Source organism: Macaca fascicularis, chromosome 8 (assembly GCF_037993035.2).
Source record: "Macaca fascicularis isolate 582-1 chromosome 8, T2T-MFA8v1.1".
In the NCBI taxonomy this organism is placed as follows: domain Eukaryota; kingdom Metazoa; phylum Chordata; class Mammalia; order Primates; family Cercopithecidae; genus Macaca; species Macaca fascicularis.
In genome coordinates, this window is record NC_088382.1 from 40,106,860 (window position 1) to 40,120,715 (window position 13,856).

Sequence of the window (13,856 nt, forward strand, 5' to 3'; positions counted from 1 at the left end):
CCATTATTAGAGAAAACAATTGAGAAAGTAGCCACCCAAAGACCAACACCTTACCTCTCACTCCCAGTAAGAATCTTCCATCCTACTCTCGCCTCCCTCAGTCTTATTCTCAGTCAAGGTTATTACACAGACATCATCTGAAATTGCAGAGGAAGCAATCACTCCATATCATTTAACTTCTTGCAACTGTACTTTGAACTAATTGTTCCCCTTCCTCTAGAAGCCATCAGAGGTAACCCCACAATGTCTTGCATCCCTGCTGGCCTTAGGTACCACCTGCACTCTTGTCCCCTTCCTGCTTGGAACCCCTCATAGTCTGGTCCATTGCCTTCCCCTTCCTGCCCATGCAAAGTCTACACTATGCACATTAGATGGCCTCACCTGGAAACAGCAAGTCCATCTTCAACAGTTGCTGATTGTGCCTTTACTGAAAGCTGGTTTTCCCATTTCTCCAAAACTCCCCCAGTTGGAGGCCTTTTATCTCCCTCTCTCATTTCCCCACACCGCAGGGCCATGAGGCAGCATAAGTGTTCTCTGTGCTCCCTCTTGCCTCTTCCATACCCTTTCTCCTTCCTCCTGCAATATCCCAGCTCCTCCGATACTGAAGCCACCAGAATATACCAGAGATGCTGCTCCCTCCTTGCTATCATCTGTAGACATCTCATTCTCATCTCTTAACTGAAGAGGTTACCAAGTAAAATGGCTTACTCCTAGATGCACAGGAAGCCAATATTATATCCCTGGGTTTTTGAGAAAAGAAAAGCATTTTTTATTGCAAGTCAACCAACAAGGAGACTAGAGTCTAGCTCAAATCTGTCTCCCTGTACTGGCTCTAAGGCAGTCATTTTATTAGAAAAGGTTTAGGGGGTGAATTCTGAGATTAGTGGGTGATTGGTGGGAGGAAAGAGGAGGACTAAAAAGTTCTCAGGCATGCACAGGTATCTCTTCACTGCCTTCTCATGAGTCAGTCACGTGTGCACATTTGATGGGCATTATTAGTATGGAACATGTGATCGAAATTTGGGCTGTGACATCAGCAAGCCCATTCTGCATAGACTCCAGTTGGTCATATTTGTTCCAATCAATTGTAATCAATGTTTGGCAGTCTTTGAAATCTCATGAGTGGGGGGAGCTTCAGCATTTCAGCAAGTCTTTTGTTGTTGTTTAATCTGCCATCCTACAAACTCATGAATATCTTAGTCATTAGTTTCTTTAACTATTTTGGGCACAGTTTCAATTCAATATAGTTTGGCTGTATTCCACCCAACTCTCATCTTGATTTGTAGCTCCCATAATCCCCACAGATTGTAGGAGGGACCTAGCAGGAGATCATTCAATCTTGGGGGCAGTTTCTCCCCTATGGTAGTGAATAAGCCTTGTGGTAGTGAATAAGTCTCACGAGATCTTATCGTTTTATAACAGGTTTCCCTTTTTGCTTAGCTCTTATTCTTCTGCCTGCTGCCATGTAAGATGTGACTTTGCTCCTCCTTTGCCTTCTGAGACCTCCCCAGCCATGTGTAACTGTGAGTCCATTAAATCTCTTTTTCTTCTAAATTACCCAGTCTCGGGTATGTCTTCATTAGCACCATGAGAACAGACTAATACACAATTCTTGTGGTCTCTGCTCAGATTCCAACTTCTTAAAGGAGACTTCCATGCCACCCCATCTGAAGTCACTTTACCTCCACCTCATTTCTTCTCTAGCCCATCAACCTGCTCATTTCCTTCAGAGCATGTATATTCTGAAGTTTTTTAAATTACTTTATTCATTTGTTTAGTGTATGTTTATCCTCATTAGAATAAGCAAGGTCCTCATCTTTCTATTTCACAGATATAACCTCAGTACCTAGAATAGTGTCTGACACTTTTAAGAAAAATTACCTACCTGAAATTAAGTCATAGTTACATGAAGTTCAACTTTCATGTTTTATCCAAAGAGACAATTTTCCTACTGCTATTGATAGAATAGTAAGCTTTGCTCCTGCTAACATGCAATGTTTTGTGATATATTACATAGCAATATTGGGTCTGTTTCATGATTTTCTACTCTCTCATTTGAATGCATTTGTCTGATTTTTCTGCCAAAGCCAAACTGTTTTAATTACTGTGACTTGATAAACTTGGTAATACTAATAGGACAAGTTTCTCCCCGCCCCTTTTTTTTTTTTTGACAGAGTGTGGCTCTGTCGCCTAAGCTGGAGTGCAGTGGCACGATCTCAGCTCACTGCAATCTCCAGCTCCTGGGTTCACGTCATTCTCCTGCCTCACTACAGGTGCCCGCCACCACGCCCAGCTAATTCTTTTTTTTTTTTTTTTTTTTTTTTTACTTTTAGTAGAGACAGGGTTTCACCATGTTAGCAAGGATGGTCCTGATCTCCTGACCTCGAGATCCGCCCGCCTCGACCTCCCAAAGTGCTGGGATTACAGGCTTGATCTTTTCCCCTTTTAAGCTTTTCAGAGGAAGTCTCTTTTATATGGATGTTAGAGTTCAACTTATTAGGGTACTTTCAATGTACAATGACAATGGAGTAAATCATGAGTGGAAAAAAAAACTTAAATTTGATCATATAAAAATACAAACACTTTGGGAGGCCAAGACAGGCAGATCATCTGAAGTCAGGAGTTCAAGACCAGCCTGGCCAACAAGGTGAAACCCTGTCTCTACTAAAAATACAAAAATTAGCCAGGGGTGGTGGTGCACGTCTGTAATCCCAGCTACTCGGGAGGCTGAGGCAGGAGAATCACCTGAACCTGGGAGGTGAAGGTTGCAGTGAGCCAAGATTGTGCCACTGCATTCCAGCCTGGAAGACAGAGTAAGACTACCTAAAAATAAATAAATAAATAAATAAACAAACAAAACAAAACACAAAAAGAACTTTAGCATGTTGCAAAACACCAGAACCAAACTTGGGAATAGTTAAACAATATGTAGCAGTATTTGTGTTGGGGTTTGACAGAGGCTATGAGTCCTCTTAAGGAATCAGGTCATACCATCCTCAGGACCAGCCTCAACCTGCCATCAAACTCCCAAAGGCCCCACCACCACAGAATGCTCAGGGACAGGGAAGGGAGGCTGCACACAGCCAATCACTTGGAAATATCTGGGAGCCAGTAAGAAAGAGAGAACAGCAACCCTCAGCATAATCAGGATTTAAATGTGTCCACAGATCTGACAGATGGACTGGATAGAAAGCAGGAAATGGAGGAGTGTGTCTGGAAGAAAGGGCTTGCTGCTTGATGCATTAGAAGCCAACATCATGGCCTTGGATTTCTGAGCAAAAAAAAAAAAAAGCTTTTTATTTTAGAGCAACCAACAAGGTGAGTGGAGTCAAGCTCCAACTCTCTCCCAGGGCTGGCCTGGTATTTTTATTAGAAAAGGTTTAGGGGGTGGATCTGGGGATTAGTAGGTGACTGGTGGAAGGAAAGGGAGGTCTGGAAAATCCTCGGAGCTGTGTAGTTGTCTCTTCATGCCTATTCCTGGGTTGTATGCATAAATTCACAGGGAGTTAGTATGAAGCATGCAACCAACATTTGAACCAGATTGTTCTGTGCAAACTTCAGTTGGCCATATTGGTTCCAACCAATTTCAGCCAGTTTTGTCATTTTATAAGCAGAGGGAGTTTTAGCATTTCAGCAAGCTGATTTTATTTTTTATAATGTCATCATGTAAACTCAATAATTGGCCACTCGTTTCTTGACCTCTTTGGGGCACAGTTTCAAAAGTGTCAGAGCCTAAAGATCAGTGAAAAGGAGTGTGTGAAGCTGGCCTGGTCATGCCTGTTGCAGCCCCTCTATTCTTGGAGTCCTCTGCTATCTGATAAGGAAAAACCTAAGGCAGGAAGGAGCAGATGGAATTCTGTTTCTAAGAACCCAGTGAACTGCTGCGGAAAGCCCTTTCTGAAGAGCTGGTCCTGCCAGTCAGTCACACAGAAGATCCCCTTGTTGGTTCAGGAATGTGGAGAACAACATCAGGCTGATGGCCAAGGATGATGAGACAGAAAGAGGAGCCATCACGGAAAGGAACAGATGCCTGATTTTCCTGCCAGTTCCTCCCCTTTCCCTAACCAAGTTCTAGGGAATAATGGGGTGAGGGGAACCCTAGTAGAGTTTGATTAGGAGGTGAAGACTCTAATTTGTGGAATTTGGAATTGCTAAATATTTGTAATCACTGGTAGGTGAGGTCAAGACACCTATGAGCTATAAATAAGAGAACCAAAGGGTTAATATTATCCTCAATGGAAAAGATGTTCTTAACTCAAATTAAGACAGGACTGGCTTTCCAATGGAAAAAAAAAGTCAAATACATACATAAACACACACACACACACACACACACACACATATATATATATGTTTTGAGACAGAGTTTTGCTTTGTTGCCCAGGCCTCAGTGCAATGGCACAATCTCGGCTCACCATAACCTCCACCTCCAGGGTTCAAGCAATTCACCTGCCTCAGCCTCCCAAGTAGCTGGGATTACAGGCATGCGCCACCGTGCCCAGCTAATTTTGTATTTTTAGTAAAGACAGGGTTTCTTCATGTTGGTCAGGCTGGTCTCGAACTCCTGAACTCAGGTGATCCACCGCCTCAGCCTCCCAAAGTGCTGGGATTACAGGCGAGAGCCACTGCACCCAGCCTATACTTTTTAAATGTTAAATATAATAATATGGGTGAAATGGAGAAGACCTAGGAGTTCCAGTAGGCATAAAAATATTTCAAGCTTTCTAAGAAGAGATTTGGCAACAAATATCAAACACTTTAAAGGAGCTCATTGTCTTTAAAATAGTAATTTTATTTTTAGGACTCAACCCAAGGAGCTCACTGGAGATGGAGACAAATATTTACAAAGATGCTTATGCAGCATTTTTAATCATAAAAACATTGGAAAGAGCTTAAATATGTAGGAGATGGCTAAATAATTAAGATAATGTAATAAGCATTATGCAGTCATTCAAACGATGTCTTAAAGTAATGTTACTGACATGGAAAATATTCAATATATAATGTTCAATGGAAGAAAAAAAAGATGCAAAACGATATAGTATGATTACCTACAAGCCATAAAATCACTGAACTGTACCTCAGGCATTACCCAGGCCACTGCGATCATTTTATGGATGAAGAAATTAAGGTTCAGAAAAAAAATTAAAGATCGGAGAGGATAAACGACTTCCTCAAAGTCACAGAGTTAGTTTGGAGCAGAACCAGGACTAGAATTCTGAAGTCCCTGAAATCTCCACTGAATGTTTCTGAAACTGGCTCACAAAAATTTTTCTTAACCATAATATGCATTTATGCATTTTTTTAAAAAGGGCTTCCAACCTCCTACCTACATCACTACATTTCTCTCTCTCTCTCTCTCTCTCTCTCTCTCTCTGCCTCCCACCCCCTTTTTTTCCATTATTATTACTCTTATCAATCTATTATGACTCTGGCTACTAAAACTGCCTTATCTCCAAATCCTTATCTGACTAGGTAAAGGGAATTCTTTTTTGTTCTTTTCATCAGATCATTAACACTTTAAGAAACATACATTGATGTCTACGGCCATACCACACTGAACACACCCGATCTCATCGGACCTCAGAAGCCAAGCAGTACTTGGATGGGAGAAATATACATTCATGAGGGGAATGTCCCTAGGCCTTCTCAAATTTACAAATCTGAAAATACCCCTATTACACATCATTTTTCCATAAAATGCTATATAAAGTATAACTTAAAATTTTAAGTGACCCCCTTAGACAATTAATGATTCTATAAATTCAATACTGAAGGCTTTACACAGCTATTAAAATAAATTCTGGCAGAAATAGTTCCACAGATTGCTCACTCTCATTTCTCTGTAGAGGGCATGCTGAGTTGAACTCAGCATTTGACTCTATTTTTTTTTTTCTTTTCTGTCTAAGAAGTATAACCTTCAGAACCACTTAACTTTTATCCCAAACTTAGCTATGGACTTCCTTTTCCAGGTCATTTTTTCAAAAGAAATAAATGTGTGTTTTCGTGTTTGGTTTTTTGTTGTTGTTGTTTTGTTTAATTCAATCACTACCTACAGCCAAGAGACAGTGCTGAGCAGAGAACAGAGTTACGTCTAGATTTAGATACAGGGAAGCCAATTATGTTCCCACCTATTAAGATCACTCTAAAATACTAAATTCGAATTCATAACGCTGTTGTGGTATTGGGTGCCTATAATCCCAGCTACTCGGGAGGCTAGGCAGGGAGAACTGCTTGAACCCAGGAGGTGAAGGTTGCAGTGAGCCGAGATCAAGCCACTCTGTCTCAAAAAATAATAAACAACAACGACGACAAACATTCATGATGCCCGCAAAATTATTAATTACTATGTTCCAAAATAATTGAAATTTTAAAGGTTATCTCAAAATGCCAAGTTTTGTTTTCCTATAGCGTTTCATTCCTAGTAAGACATTTTATCACCTCGAGTTTATTTTTTATATTTTCCTTTGCCTACCTATCCCACTTCCAATTAGCTGAGGTGGCTATTGTGTGTTCCTAACCTCGTCTATAGCCCAGCGATAAACACTTTACCAGTTCCTCAGTACTTACCTGTTTGTCTGACAAAAGATCTGCAAACACTTCAGTCCCAGATTGTTGATAGGATGGAAGCAGAAAAAGTCTAAAATGCATGCTCTTGGGATACCCCTATGGTCTCATTCAGCCCAGTCTTTGATTTCCTACATTATCCCAAAGCAAATGCTTTGCTCTATTAAAACAGATTAAAATCTGCCATGACCTATCCAGTCTTTTCTTTAATGAAAGTAGAATGAGAAATATATCAGTTAATACAGCAAATGAAAGGGGGAAACTGCATCATAAATGTATGGTTGAGGAATCAAATTTCACTGTCCCTTGCATGAAATAAAATACAGATGGACATTCTAATAGTCATGTTCTTCTTTCCTTACCTAGAAAATACCAGTCATCTCAGAATTATTGGATAAGTGTGTCAAGACAAAGTCTGGCCTCATCATGCTGACAACCATGAAGGGTCTAGAATGTGGCCTAATGTGCTGGAAGCCCAGACTTCTCACCGGTGACCTAGGGACAGGCCCTGTTCATTATTACATACATATTTGGGACTTTGAACAATTCAATTATTTTTTATTTATACTTAATCTTGGAATATCTTTCTGTTACAAATTCACTTTGGTTAAGGGAACATTATAAAGGGCGTTTTTCCCATAATTATGATAAAGCTCACCAGCTGTTAGCGACTCTTTGCATCTAGGAAATAAATCTCAATTAGATTTCACATGATAAATACTAGTGTGTCTTACGACCATTCCCATATGCAGTCATAAACAAGTCATCACTATTTTACTCATAAATATCTGTCAATTCCACCCACCCTCCTCTGTTTGACCCTCATCCACTTCCACACTGTCCTATGATAGTGCACTGACCACCCTTTTTCATTCTGGTTCCCCAGCAATCTCTTCTTCTCATTGCAGAGAGAGGAAAGATTTAGAAAATGTAAATCTGTTGTCAAATCTAGGCTTAAATGCTTCAAAGGTTTTCCAGTGCTTTCAGGAAAATAAATGCACAGGTTAAAAATCCAGGACCCAGAAGCCTCGCACACTTTGTCTGACTCTAGCCATGTCCAGTTCCATTGTCTGCATCTTCTCCTCACCTCAGCCCAGTTGTGCTCCAACCACCGGGTTGAAGGGTATGTCACCTGGAGAGTAAGACCTGGGACAGAGGAGAGAAGGGTGGGGAGCAAGCTAGGGATTGTCGTCTGTTAAGTGTCCCAGGTGATTCCAATATCAGAGTTGAGAACTATTCCTGTCAAGTAGTTTGGAGCAGGTTACTTTACTCTGAATTCTTTTTTTTTTTTTTTTTTTTTTTGTGATGGAGTCTCACTCTGTCTCCCAAGCTGGAGTGCAGTGGCACAATCTTGGCTCACTGCAGCCTCTGCCTCCCAGTTTCAAGCGATTCTCCTACCTCAGCCTCCCAAGTAGCTGGGATTACAGGCATGTGCCACCATACCCCGCTAATTTTTGTATTTTTAGATGGCCAGGCTGGTCTCAAACTCCTCACATCAGGTGATCCACCGGCCTTAGCCTCCCAAAGTGCTGGGATTACAGTTGTGAGCCACTGTGCCCAGCCTCTGAATTCTTATAGAAACGTATCCTCTTCATTCATAATACTTATTTTCATTTGTAATTTTACACTGGATCATACACTTGAAAGTTCCTTGGGAGCAGGGACTCTGTGCAGCATAGTGGGCAAGTGCCTGCCACCACATAGAAGCTTCTCTGTAATGACTTGTTCAATGAATGAATGAATGAAGGAACAATGGCAAGCTAGTTGATTATTTTACTTAAAGTATGTACCATAATACAGTGCATTTTCATTTTAAAGACAATAAAAAGTGTATTTTAACAATTTTTTTTACTTTTTTTTTTTCTTTTCTTTTTTGAGACAGGGTCTCACTCTCACCCAGGCTGGAGCTTACTAATATGCTCACAGCTCACTGTAGCCTCAAGAACTCCTGGGCTCAAGTGATCCTCCCACCTCCATCTCCGGAGTAGCTGGGACCACAGGCACACGCCACCATGTCCAGCTAATTTTTTTAGTTTTTGTACACAAGGGATTCCCATTATGTTGTCCAGGCTGGTCTCAAACTTTTGGGCTGAAGTAAATCTCTCACTTCAGCTTCCCAAAATAATGGAATTACTAGCATAAGCCACTGCGGCTCGCCAAAAATATATATATTTTTTAAATCCCTATATTTTCACACTAAAAGATAGTAAATGACCCTATATTACATTTCCTTCTGGTCTTTTTTCTAAGCATACAAATTTCAATATTATAAAGATAATATTGTACATTTAATGTTGCTACTTTAAAAAAAATTTAATATTCTTTTGTCATAATTTTCCATACTATGAATGGCAAGATAATCCACCAATGGATGTCTTTATTTATTTTCTTTTCATTTAATAATTAGGTACTTGCTATTATTTTTCCATTAAAAACAAAAATTATTCTTTTGAAGTTTACTTTGAAGTTCTAATTACTTCTTGAGGATAGATACCTTAAAAATGAGTTACTAGGCCAAGCTCAGTGGCTCATCCATGTAATCCCAGCACTTTCAGAGGCCGAGGTGGGTGGATCACTTACAGTCAGAAGTTTGAGACCAGCCTGGCCAACATGGTGAAACCCTGTTTCTACTAAAAATGCAAAAAAAATTAGCCAGGTGTGGTGGTGCATGCCTGTAATCCCAGCTACTCTGGAGGCTGAGACAGGAGAATCAATTGAACCTGAGAGGCAGAGACTGCCATGAGCCAAGATTACACCACTGCACTCCAGACTCCAGCCTAGGCGACAGAGTGAGACTCCATCTCAAAAATAAATAAATAAATAAGTTACTCAGTTAACAAAATAAATATTTTGATACTTCTGCAATATTTACATTTTTAACAGCTGTATATGAGGTAACATTTTTGTGCTCATGACAAAGAAGACTTTCTTTTATATAAGTATTCACATCGTTATCAAATATTAGCTGTAGTCTTCATCACTGAATGTTAATGTTTCTTTTCATTTTTCCAGTACTGTTCAGTATTGCTTACAAATTTTATGAGTTATTTATAAGAGGTACCAAATTTTGTACCAATTATTTGTTGTAAAAATGTATTGCTTGGCTTTAATTTTATGATGTTTATGAACTATAAAGAATTCAATTGTCATATAAGCTAAGAAATCTATTTTTGGTTACTTTTTTCATTCTTTTTATGCTTAGAAAGTCCTTTGCTCTACCATATCATATAAATAGTAACTGGATTTTTTTTTCTGGTTTTAATTTTTTTTTTCTTTTTGAAAGACATTTATTAGTAAATCACACTCTAAAATTAAGAGGAGACATCATATAAGGGAAAAAAATCCATGCTTTGGGATCACAAGATTGGGCCTTCTATTCCTAATTAAGTCTGTGATCTTAGGCACATCAACTCAGATCCTAGAGTTAATTGGGTATCATAACACTCATTATCTAGGACTGTTATTGTAAAGGAAGTGTAAAATGGCTAGATCCCAAAAATGTTATTTCTTCCTCCTTCCCTTTTCACATACGTTCATTCTTACAGTTCCTGACATTTTCTCATCTGGAATGACTCTGTCTCCTTTATCCTCTAAATTCTACCTGGTCATTATTACCGTCTCTTCCTTAAAAACAGTACCAGATCTCACATCCCTCCTTCGGGTTGCACTCTTGAGGTTATAATAAAGTACTAAATTTATTTTTCATAGTTTTTCATTACACGTGTGTGTTCACTCTCATCGCATAGCTCTCTCTTCCAGCAAGCTCATTGTTTAAAATATGAACAGATTTTGCAAGATGTTGTGGAGGCTGCAAAAGAAGATCTGAAACTCTCGGCTTCCTACCCTACCCAAACCAAGGAGATAGTACTTTTAAAATATTAAGAGAAGGGACAAACTAATCCCAGACATGTACACCAAGCAAGGAATGGCGAATGATGTATCATAGGTTATACCCTCTTCCTGATGCATTTCAGAACTCTGGAGCTATTCCCAGTCTCCATAGTTCAGACCTCAAACTGAAATACTTCTAGATGACCTTGGTTCCACCTGCTAGAGGCCACTTCTTCCTGTCTCCTAGGGGACAACATTTCCTGCAAAGAAACACACCCTCCTCATCTGGCTGCTCCTCAGGAGAGCTCTTGTCTGTGCAGGCTGCAAATGCAGCTAATTAGGTGTGGTGACTGGCTTTAGCCTTTCCTGTATTTTTCCCTTTTCTCCCACTTCCACCCCCTTTTCTTTCTCGTTAGACTGAAGAGGTCTCCTTAGATAGAGCATGATTTCCAAATCAGAGTAGTGGAGGCAATCAGGAGTTACCTAAAGCCATTAAAGATCCTTCATTAACATGGAGTGCCCCTTTGTAATGACCCATGTGGTCAGAAAGAGGAAGGAGGTTTAACCTCTTTACAGAGAAGCAGCCTCAGATGCTGAAGGTTTCACTGTCCCAGATACAGACAGCAGCTTGCAACAGATCTGTCTGTAAAGCTTAATAGTGAGAGCAACGATTTTGAAGCCTGCTTGACTGAGCTGTGAGTCAAAACCACCACTTACTGGCTCAGAGACCATGGGCAAATCAATGAGTGTCTCTGCCCCTGAAATTTTTAATCTCTAAAATGGATCAATGTATGTCTACGGTGAACCCCAAATATCTAACTCAGGTCTCCGGTCAATTTAGGAAGTTTATTTTGCCAAAATTAAGGACGCGCGTCTGTGACACAGCCTCAGAAGGTCCTGAGGACATGTGCCCAAGGTGGCCAGGGTATATCTTGGTTTTATACATTTTAGGGAGACAGGAGACCTCAATCGATATATGAGGATGTACATTAGTTTGGTCCAGAAAGGCAGGACAACTGGATGCAGAGAGGGAGCTTCCAGGTAACAGGTAAATAAGACACAAAAGGCTGCATTCTTTTGATTTCTGATTAGCCTTTCCAAAGGAAGTAATCAGATATGCATTTATCTCAGTGAACAGAGGGATGACTTTGAATAGAATGGGAGGCCGGTTTGCCCCAACAGTGCCCAGCTTGATTTTTCCCTTTAACTTAGTGATTTTGGGGTCCCAAGATTTGTTTTCCTTTCACACTACTATGCACTTACTGTTGAGATGATTTAGTGAGGCAGTCTGCAAAAACTGTTTAATATAGAACTCTGTGCTCAATAAATAACAGCTATTATTATAGTAGTCCCCCTTTACCCACAGGGCATATGTTCCAAGACTCTCAGTGGATGCCTGAAACCCAATACGTGCATACAGTACAACGATTTTTCCTACACATGCAGAGCTACAATAAAGTTTAATTTATCAGATATTAACGACAATAACTAATAACAAAATAGAACAATTATAGCAATATCTTGTTCACAATTTCACCGATATAAGATTTGCTCTTACTATATCTCCTAGCAACCTCAGCATACAATTTCTTTTCTTTCCTCATGGAGAATTTTCACTTTTTCACTTAAAAAAAGCACTTGATGGCTTCTCTTTGGCAGATCTGAATTGCCAGCATCACTAAGGTTGCATTTGGGGGCCATTATGAATAAGTGAAGCTGTGTCATTTGTCTGGGGTAATACCTGCGGTTGCTTGTCCCACAGTCATGGAAAACTAGGATTTGGATACACCAGGGTGAGGTTCAGAGCAGAAGTTCAATAGGCAAAAGAAAGAGAAAAGCTCTTTAACTGCAGAGAGGGGTCCCAAAGAAAATGAGCTGCCAGTTCCTTGGTGAAATGCACAGAGTTTTATAGACTACCTTGAGGAGGTGGTATCTGATTTACATAGGGGACAAAGAATTGTTTGGACCAGATATGCCATTTACATAGTGTGCAAAGAGACTGGCTGCCCCAGTCTAATCTGTTATTATGCAGATGGGTTCGCTACCTGGCGGGTGCCATGTTGCCTGCTTCTTTATTGTACACGTGGCAACAAAGAAAAGGGAAAATGGAGCCTCCATGTTGAACATAACTGGCTTTCAGGTAGCCCTTTTCTATTTGCACAGCTGCTGGCAGTCACCTGTGCAATCTTCCAGCTTGCCTATGTCTGTAGCTCCATTTTTCAGGCTGCTGTTTGTGAGAAAAGAAATAATTTGGGGACTGCTTTTTATTAAAAGGGAAATTCCACTGAGGACTCTCTTACCCTCACTATCTGCCTAAATAATTTCTTTTTAGCTTCTGTATCATAAGGGTGACTTGAACTCAAGCACTACAATTCCACGACAGTCGGTTTAATAACCAGGAGGGCTCCTAAGTGACTAGTGGGCCGGGAGTAGAGACAGTGTGGGTCCCCTGGTTAAAAGGATTCATGTCCTTCGTGGAGGTGGAGCAGGATAATGTAAAATTTTATCACACTACTCAGAATGGTGTACAATTTAAAACATAGACATCTTTTATTTCTGAAATTTCATGTTTAATATTTTCAGATTACAGTTGACCATGGGTGGCTAAAACCATGGAAAGTGAAGCTGTGGATAATGGGACTACTGTATTATTATTGAGTGCCTGAGTGTTGTCACACGAAAGAGCTTTCCTCATGATGCCTAACTTGACCTCATACTGTCTACGAGGCTTCAGGGTAGGGTAGGTATTTTATCTCCATGGATTCCGCAGGGTTTTTTTTTTTCTTTTTTTCCCCGGATCTGATAAGTAGCAAAGCCAGCACTCAAAGCCCTCCCTAGAGGATTCGGGGCACTTTTCCCCTGGCCACGGACCCTCTTGCCTTTCCGGTAGAGGAGCTCTAATTTGTAGAGGCCATGATTCCCCTGTGAATAATGAGCTTCTAAACAATGAACAGGGGTTTGTTTGGGTTGTTTTCATTCCATCTACTGGAATCAGTCAGGTAGTATTGAAGCCCAGAAGCCTCACTACTGTGTGCTATCAATTTGTTCAACGATTATTCGAGGAGCAGGTGATTTCCATTAGATGATCCATTAAATGGGGATGTGTGTTTTTCAAACTGGAAACTCTCAGCAAACAGAGAAGCAGAGCCAGCTGATCTGCCTCCCTGGGAGCCACTGTCCTTAGGCTGAGCTTGGGTGGGAAGGATAACAGTGTGGTTATCTGGGTGTTGTGTGGTCAGGCCAGGTACTAGACTCTGAGTATATCCACTGCCAAGTGTTAACTTACCCAGCAGTGAGAAGGATATGAGATGGGTCAGGGAGGGAAAATGACAGCCAGTGTGTGACAGACAGGTTGAGAACAAGACTCCAGAAACCAAAAGAGCTCCCAGAATCTTATTTTCTAGCTGCAGAAGGGGTTAGGGATAACTCACAAAGCCAAGAAAGAAAGTCCTGGATGA